Raw genomic sequence first — 9,908 nt, 5'->3', positions numbered from 1 at the left:
TCTGTGACATATGATTTTGCAATTATATGTTGATCATCTACTTTGCAGCATGCAGGAGGATAAAAAGATGACTAAGATGTTCAGTAGGGTCTTGTAGCTCATTTAGTTTTTCTTATTTTGCAGCTTTCATACTCAGCTTCCTTTACTTGCAAGCCTTCTTATTTGTCACTCTGATACATTTTTATTGATCTTCAAGATAATATTTAGTAATTTGATTGCCCTCCCCCAGTATTCAGTCTTTTAGACATCTACACTGCAGGATGGTCACATCAGTTTTCTAAGTGGGAGACATGAGTAGCTATTCTTGCAGTTCCACTCACATAACTCCAAAAATTGTACAGTATGTTCCAGTTTGACAGTCCTCAATGTAGAGTCATTTCCATCATCAACTGTTTCCATTCTCCCTTTTAAATCATTAACTCTATATATATTTGAAGGTGACTTTCTCCTCTTCCTTAAAAAAATTGGGTTTACTGCATATGTAGAAAAGCAAGACCAGCATGTTGTCAGCTCTCTGTAACCCTAGTGCCACAGAATGACACCAAATCAGATGGGCCAGATTACAGATGACATGAGTAGTGGGTTACTTTATCATTGAGTAGTCAGGTCTAGATTACAGCCAGGCAATTTCATACCCCAAAGCAGGATGGGACAGAAAGGGAAGGAAAGTCAAAGGGAAATATCCTTGTTGCAGCCTTCCTCAAGATAACATCTACAAGATAGGGAGGTGACTTGTACATTGCTCCCACCATTTTCCAAGGATGATCTTGGAACATTATGTCAAGACTTGAATCAGACTGTAGATAAGCCTTACCTATGTCTAGCTTATATGGAAATGTGCAAGGCTCCATAACAGATCTATTCTCCTATATTCACACAACAATTCTACTCTTTATTTTTAGTTTTTAATCCAAGTCTAGATTGTCATTATTTCCTGCTTATACCTAGTACTCTTTCTCCACTGAGTCCCATAACCGAAAGTTCATTCCAATCTCAAACCATTCCTCTTTTAGACCCTAGGGCTAGCCATACAGAGATCAAAATCTAAGGATAAATTAATCAAAATCTATTTAATTGTTTTCTATTACTTTTGAAATAAGGTAATGTATCCATAATTTTTTTTTTTAGGATTTCACATTCTCTCCCAAACCACTTTTATATTCATTTCCAAAGAAGTATATTATTCCAATTAACCTGATTGATTCACCATTTCCTGAGGATTTGTTATAACTTGGAACTTTAACTCATACTGCTTCCCATGCCAACAAATATTCATCACAAAAGATTCATTCTTCACCATACCTTCTTTGAAATTAGAACTGAACTTTCCCATTTTTGACTTCCAAATGTCTAGTTACATCCTTCATAGGATATATTACTGCTAACTTGACTTAATATTTTCACATATATAATGTGTATCTCTACTGTATGAAATATAGGAATCATGTTACTTATTTCCTCCTAGTTCTTAGTACATAGGCTATACTTAATAAAAATATGCTCAGTGAATTCCAAGTGATTTACCCTCAGTTCCAATTTCAAGCAATATTTGCCACCTTTGTTAGTTGAACATGTGAGCTCATGATCAAGAAAACAATTATTGTTAGATAAATAACATAAGGAATGTTATATATGATCTCATTAACTGTATGTTATAAACAATCTTGCTTTATAGTTGCTTATTTGCCCATAATTTATATCTCTTTTCTTCATTCAGAGTTGTTAATAGCAACTCCTAAGTTGTTATGGTTTGAAACTAGAACATTAATGGACTCAGAGCATGAATATATGTGCAACTAGTATCTTATTGACTCTTTAATGTGAAATTCGAACCCTCATTTAGGTTCCCCAGAGCCAGTAGCGTTTATTACAAGATTATATCAGGAAGTTGACATGAAGGAGTGAGGAGAATTAGATAGGGAACAAGGAATAAATATGGACTAGGATACAGTATTGGTTGATTACCCCTATGGGCAACCGGGACTCTGTTATGATGAGGAACCTGTCAGGAGGCATTTAGAGTGCACTTCAGAATGGTTTCTCTGAAAGCTGAGAGGCTGGAATATTTATCCATTGACTCACATCCTTCATTGATTGGTGATGTTAACACTCAAAATTCTAGGGACAGGTTGACCAGGCTTCCAGGAATTGCAAGGTCCAGAAGCAGAAAGCTGAGAGCTGCTGTAGTTATAGTGGAAGGGTCCTGCAATCACAAGACTTATTCATGGCAGCTTGAGCTAAAGTTAGTTGTGATCCAAGATGATGTGCTGTGGTTACCAATAGTGTGGCAACACCAAAGGACTTCCAGATAGTTCGGGGAGCTCTTAAAGAATCTTTTGTGTGTGTTCCCAAGATGCAGCAGTTACCTGGTAGTACCCAAATTTGTTAAAATTCTACTTCATCCTCATACTTTGCTTTCGCTCTGATTATTAGGCACTGCTGGCTTCATGAAGCACTGAGTCACTTCAGCTATGCCCTGTGGTTAAAATTCCCTTTATTAGGCAATTATTCTGTTAGCTTATTGCTAAGCTCATGAAGAACACTTGCCTGGCATTGCCCATGTTTCCCCTAAGTGTCATAACATTTCCAACAAATCACTATGTCCAATAGCGATAGCAATGGACTTGTGCTTGGTAGTGTCTACCAAAATATTGAAGTCATTTTGTGTCCCTGTAGAGTTGAAAAATAGTATTTTTTTCTTCCTTAGTATTGCTCTTCCTCCACACTGCTACCAAAATATCTCTGCTTTTGTGATGTTATGAATGTTAGCTCCAAAAGGGAAGGGATTTTTTCTTTTTGTTTACTGCTATATTCCCAGCATGTGGAAAAGTGCCTGGTATATATTAGGTGCTATTTTTGAATGGATGAGTGCATGAATATCTCAAAGAGCTTTCAGTGGAATAGCTCCTTTACAATTTTGTTCACAACCTTCTTTTCCCCTTAGACCCAGATATTAATTCATGTAGGGAGGGGTGGGGGCATGAAAGAAGGGGGCATTCCAAGGCACAAATGTGAGTAATACACATCATAACATTTAAGCTCTGAAATTTACAATCCCTGAAGTGGTATTAAAATGAAGACAGCCAACTCCTTTTTTCGTAAGATCAAATTTCTTCTTGGGGATTCTGCCCTTGCACAAGAAAATTAATCATAGGTGGGCTTCAATTTGTCTATATTGATAGATGATCTAAAAACTAAAATATAAAGTCTAGAGGAATATGAATTCCATATACCAAAAGATCAATAATGTACAATACTGTTTGCTACTTTAGAAGCTTATTTTTTCTTTCACATAGATTTATCCTTGTGCCTTTTGTTAAAATTGACTAAAAATTATGGAATTGGGAAACAGATTTGTGCTTGCCAGGGATTAGAGATTTGCTAGAGAGGAGTGAGGTAGGTGTGGCTGTGAAGGACAATAGAAAAAATCTTGGTGGTAATGGAACTTCTGTATATCAACTGTGATGTAAAGCCCCTGGCTGTGATAGTGTACTGTCATTTTGTAGGACACTGCCATTATTGGAAACTGTCAAGCAGACATGGGGTCTCTCTTTATTATTATTTTTTTACAACTTCATGTAGATTTGCAAATCTCAAAACAAAAAATTTAATTTAAAAATTGTAAACTTATTAAATACAATAACAATGAGAATTTGCTATAATAGAAATAAATAAAAGTGGTATCCAGAGCATTAAATATACTATATGTATAAAATGTTTGGAAAAATACTGAATTTATTTATGGAGGTCAGGATAGTTTATAGTGAAAAATATACTTTGATTTGTTGGAACAATGTATTATGTTATAATAGGAAGCCTGATAATTCTTACTATTCCTTCTAAAATCCCTTATGTACCAGAATTATCTGATTGTAGGTTATCTATGGTATCTTGGCACCATTATTGTGGGTTAGCATGTGACACTTATATTCACCGATTAGGAGGCACATCCTAGAATTGCATAGTTAACTCATTTATTAATTTATGTGTTAATTTATGTATCTATTTTTCCATGGCTAAATATAAAAGTAGGAATATTACTTAGTATTTGACTATGTTTTGTTTTTAAGAGTGGACATTTTCATCTGTATGTGGAGGTATAAAGACCCATGAAGAACAAATTCTTTATTCAGAATCTAGAAATAATTATTTTCTGATGGAAAAAAAAAGAGGCACACTTTAAAGCAAAGAGATGGGCAATAAATTTTGAAAAAAGAGTTCTCATTCATACCCCTGGAGTGTAAAATCTCTTTGCCACTTTGTTCATTGAAAATGATTCCAAAGATCTACTCATTCTCTGGCCACTTCAGATTAGCTCTTTTCCATGTCAAGTACTTACCTGCTGAAATGATGACTTTTTCTTTACTTATGTATTTTTTTTTCATTTTTAATGTATCTCATGTTCAAAGTACTTTCAGCTCTTTAGAAAGCTTCATACACTGTCTTCCGAACTTATGCCCTCCCTGGTTTAACCATTTTAAGAATAGCAAGACTGAATAAAGCTTCTTCCTCAGGTTTAGGTATTGATTTTGTTTCCTGCCAACAATGCCATTATTCCAGATATACCACCCTTAGAATAACTTCCTCCCTAGACAATGATCATCTACAAGGCATGGGGATCAATATCAATTATCTGAATTCAGATGTGAATAATAAATCAGTAAGCCTTTAAACCAAAACAAAATTGGAAAACCTGTCTAAGTCTTTAAAGGTAGTAAAAAGACTGAAGAAATTGTGAATGAAAAAATTAAGGAAATTATCTATTATTTACTCAGAATATATTTTCTCTTGATTATTCTTTGTGTATCTATGTGTTTGGGTTTGTGGATGATCAAAAATGTTTCAGAAGGCAAGACAGCTACAATCACAGAAATGCTATAGTTTGCTGGTTGAAAAGTGAACACTTGGTATCTTCTAAATAACTTAAAATGGTAAACGTGGTAGTATCATTAAGATTGTATAGACTGACTTCTTGTTTTATTTTGCCTGTAAACAGCCACATTTTATAGAGAGCCTGACTTTGTCAGGGAAGGTTGTCCAAAGTGTAAACAGTTATCTTATTTTGTTATTTTATTTTAAAATGTATATTGTTTTGCCATTAAAAGTACTTCCAAGTGTCTGGCCATCATTTCACTAATCTGATTGAAATTAAGCTTGAAACAGTAAAACTTTGTAATACAAAGTGCCAATAGCATGAAAAATTTTCTTGAATTTAAAAAAAAGGGTATTTGCATCTATTACACTAAAATAGGGCAAATTGCAAACCCAGATTGATTCAAGTTCTTGTGTAATTAAATTTAAGTTTTATTGGATGTTAAATATTACAAATTCAGTGTGTCTGGAAATACAGCCCTATTTACCAACTATTTATTGAGTTAAACATAAAAATATTAAACAGGTTTCTTCTAAGACTATTAAAAGTGGTAATATAATCTGAGAAAGCATCCAGATATAATGCATTTGGAGAACACTGACTTATGAAGCAGATTAATTATGGAAGACAAGAGGCAACATTTTCTGGATGTGAAGCTGTTGGTAGTCTAACCATATTCACAGCTGAAAATCAATATTATCTAGAACTCATACTGATGTAATCATACTGAACTTGCTACTCCAAGTATGGTGTAAATAATTTGCAGTTTCATGAGTAGAAGAAACAGGAAATCATCATTAGTCATTAAAGAATTTCATATCTTAAAAAACAAGAAATAAATAGGACATTTGCTCAGAGCTTTAGAAGTTTGAATATCATATTTTCTTTAACAAAAGTGACACTTAACATAAATTCCTAAGTCTTTTGGGCCACTTCCAGAATTCTTCAGTTTAATCAGATTTCTACCAGCTGACAAAGCGCTGTGGTAGCTGGTCAAACCAGGCATGTCTACTGTTAACATCCTAAGTACAAACAAGAGATACTGCCAACTATCAACTACTGATTCAAGTTTGATTTTTTTCTCATATACTTTTCTTCATCTTCCTTCATTCTGCACAGCCCTCTGAGTAGATGTGTTGTTACAGTCAAGAATGTCTGTGGCACCCTAGGCCTTGTGTTTTTGTGCTTGCTTCTTTGATTGAACTGTGAATGGAACAGTTACCTAACTAGCTAACTAACCAGGTGCTCCTCAGACTTATAGTCAAGTTATTTGATTTTGAAATAGGAACACTCATCCAACAGTCAGTGGAATAATAAGCACAGTTAAGTTGTATTTCAATGCTTCCTGGCCCAATAACCTTTTCCCAGACCGATTATTGAATTTATAATCCTTCCTGAATTGTCATGAAAGAGAACCTACATTTTTAAACAATCTAAAATAGAATTATCTGTCATGCAAGTAAAAAATAAAAAGTTTGTTATACTTACATCTGACCAGCCTTTGCTCAAATTTTGCTTATATGGCCCTGACTTGAGGGTGGATTCATTCCATAAGCTACTTAGCACACCTTCATTCGTCTGCATTTGATTTTCCACAGGTGCTGTCTCTCACATCTGGGCATTTTCCTGTGGTTCAGGAACAGTCAGGGAGAATGACTACCAAATGGGGTCTTGAAAATAAAATTGGCTCCAAACTATTACCTGTCTTCTTTCATGTCTAATGTCTTCTTTCATGTCCTAATGTTGTCATTGCCACAGAGGAAAAAGCGAAGTACCTGTGTGAACATCTGAAACATGACTTCAAGGCAAAGAACTAAAAATTAAATAGATCAATGAAAGAAAAGACACCTTGGACAAGGTCACTTAGATTTGATTAAATATAGTAAATTGTTTAATAGTATTTTGTGGAATTTAACTTACCAAAGTCATTGCTTTGATCATCACACTTAAAAAGTAAAAAATATGCCATGAATACTTTTAACAAAATAATATTAAATCAGAAGACAGGAAAACTTTCAAGTATAATTGGTCACTAGTAGACCTTGTTCTCTCCTGTAAATAATGAGTATTCTCTAAGTTCCTACCTAGCTGCTACGTGTAAGACACTTTTTTGCCCTTTAATTGCCATACCAGGGGGTGAAATTATCTTTATCATATTAGAAAACTATAAACAACCATTCGCTACATCCCAGCATCCTGTAATTCGACTCTCATTTGTTATTATTTCTTGATTTATCCCTTTCTTTCCATTTTTCAGTTACTGACTTAGTTCCCACTCCAACTGTGTATTGCTTGAATAACTGGCATACCTTCCTAATAAGAAAAATATTTGTTTTTACTCTCTCACTTTTAATTCAGCCACGATGCCATTGTCACCATGATCTTTCACATATATAAATGCTATTCAGTTAAAAACATTTCAGTGGCTTACTTCAGCTTCGAAATGAAACCCTTTAAGTGGCTGGGAGGAATTTCGTGGGTTGATTTTTGCTTGCATCACTGAGTTACGCCTTTCTCAAGGCTTTTCTTTTCATTTTATGACTCACATATATTAAACATTTGAAGACTGCTTAATAATGTGAGTAAATATTTGACTCCTTTTCCTTGGTGTTACTACTGGTACCTAGAACAGTTTACCCTTTTCCTTATCTTAGAGTGTTTGAATTCCTTTTTTTTAAGTTGAAGTATAGGTGATGTACAAAATTTTATAAGTTACAGGTGTACAGCAGAATGATTCACAATTTTTAAAGGTTAAACTGTTTATAGTTATTATAAAATATTGGCTATATTCCCCTTGTTGTACAATATATACTTGTAGCTTATTTTATATCTGATAGTTTGTACCTCTTACTCCACTATGCCTATATTGCCCCTCCCCCTTTTCTCCCCCCACTGATAAGCACTAGTTTATTTTCTGTGTTTGTGAGTCTACTTTTTTGTTATATTCACTATTTTATGTTTTTGGATTCCACATGTAAGTGATATCATACAGTATTAGTTTTTCTCAGTCAGACTTATTTCACTTAGCATAGTATCTTCTGCATCCATCCATGTTGCTGCAAATGACATTATTTCATTCTTTTTGTGGCTGAGTAATATTCCACTGTACGTATATGTGTGTGTGTATACACACATGCCACATCTTTATCCATTTGTCTGTTGATGGGCACTTAGGTTGCTTCCGTATCTTGGCAATTTTAAGTAATGCTGCTACGAACATTGGGGTGTATGTGTCTTTTCAAATTAGTTTTGATTCTTTCGGATATATACCTAGAGGTGGAATTGCTGGGTCCTATGGTAGTTCTATTTTTAGTTTTTTGAGAAACCTCCATACTGTTTCTACAGTGGTTTCACCAATTTGCGTTCCCACCAGCAGCTCATGAGGGTTCCCTTTTCTCATTCTTTATGACTCAGTTTTGTCAGGAAATGATTCTATCATTCCAGTCTTCAAGTGTTTCTGATCTTAGCTCCAGAAGGACATTGCACAAACTTTTTCTTGTCCTTTATTCATACTAAAACATATTGTCTGTTTATTGTCAATTGTTTCCATGTACCCACTGTGTCTCAGGGTTTAGCATAATGGTTAACATACAGCAGGCACTCATCAAAGAGTAACAATCCACTAGGAGATAAATTTCAAGGCTGGCACTGTGCATGTCTCATTCTTGATGAATTTCTTGTATATGTTCAGTGCTGGCATAGAGGATGGCTTATTAATCTTTATTGAGTGAATACATGAATGAATGAATGAGTGAAGTGTATTCCATTTGTTTTATATTTTCTTGGATCCTTGTGTTAACCATGTCTCTGACCAAATATTTTCTACAGTTTATTTAGAATTTTAATACACACTAGAGTAGGATATTTAACTTGAATATACTATAATTTTAAATATATATCAGATATTTATGCATACAAAATCTTATTAATAACAGTGACAGAAAAACATAACTCAAAAAATTGTTATATTAGAACTTTTTCTCACACAGTTGTTACATACTAATACCTTTTATACGTGTTGTCTTGGTCAAGATAATCCATACATACACATATAGATGTGCAGCATTTGTTGAATTTCCAATTTTATTCTGTCTCTTTCACACTTATTTAAGATAATAAAACTTAACCTCAGTACATGTTCTGATAGAGATGTGAAACTCTCTAGAGTTGTGTTATCCAGATACCATTGAATGATTAATTTAATATTAATTATTAATTTGAGGCCTATTTATACAATAGTTTAATTCTAAAAGACAGTTTACTTGATAACACATAAGTCTATATTTCTTCCTCCTTGCTAGTTTTTGTTGTATTTATAATTATAGGTAATTAAAATGTTAAACAGAACAAAAGTGGTATAGGAAAACGTCTAATCATGCCAAAAATAAACATTAAATGTTCTGAAGACAGACTGCCATATTTCAATTATCCATATCTTTGCAAAAAACTAAGTAGTTGGGAGAATCTGTAATTGCCACAGGCTATTGGTCAACTATTTTCATCACCTTTCTAAATATTACCTGTAAGCAAGTATAACATAGGCAGGACAGGATGGAGCAGTTGTCTTTACTGTCTTATCTGCATCCTTCTTTCCCTTTAGAGGGTACCAGTTTCCTGCCTCTCTCTGTATATAGATTTAAATATGGTTCTCACTGACCCTGAGACTCAGTAATTCTTTATTGTTAAGATTGTGAACTCATTTGGTCCAGTAAGAAAGAGCAAATTCTAGAACATGGGTGGGATATATCATAGAAAAATTAATTTTTCTACTATATTAGGCTTCTAAGCATGAGAACTGGAAGCTAAGGACAGATGAAGAGGCATATGCCTGGGCTAGACCACACAAAGCACAGAATGCTGCCTGTATAGACAAAGCAGAGCTGAGAGATGGAGATGGACAAGTTTGTCTGAGACCTGAGTGAAGCCATACTTAAAGCCAGAATTACCCATGAGTTCTAATTTGTATTAATTAGCCAATAAGTTTTTTTGGTTGTCTTAAACCAGTTCAATTTGGGTTTTAATTTACTGAATTTAT

This window comes from Vicugna pacos, chromosome 3 (assembly GCF_048564905.1).
Source record: "Vicugna pacos chromosome 3, VicPac4, whole genome shotgun sequence".
Lineage (NCBI taxonomy): Eukaryota > Metazoa > Chordata > Mammalia > Artiodactyla > Camelidae > Vicugna > Vicugna pacos.
This window is presented reverse-complemented; position numbering follows the sequence as displayed.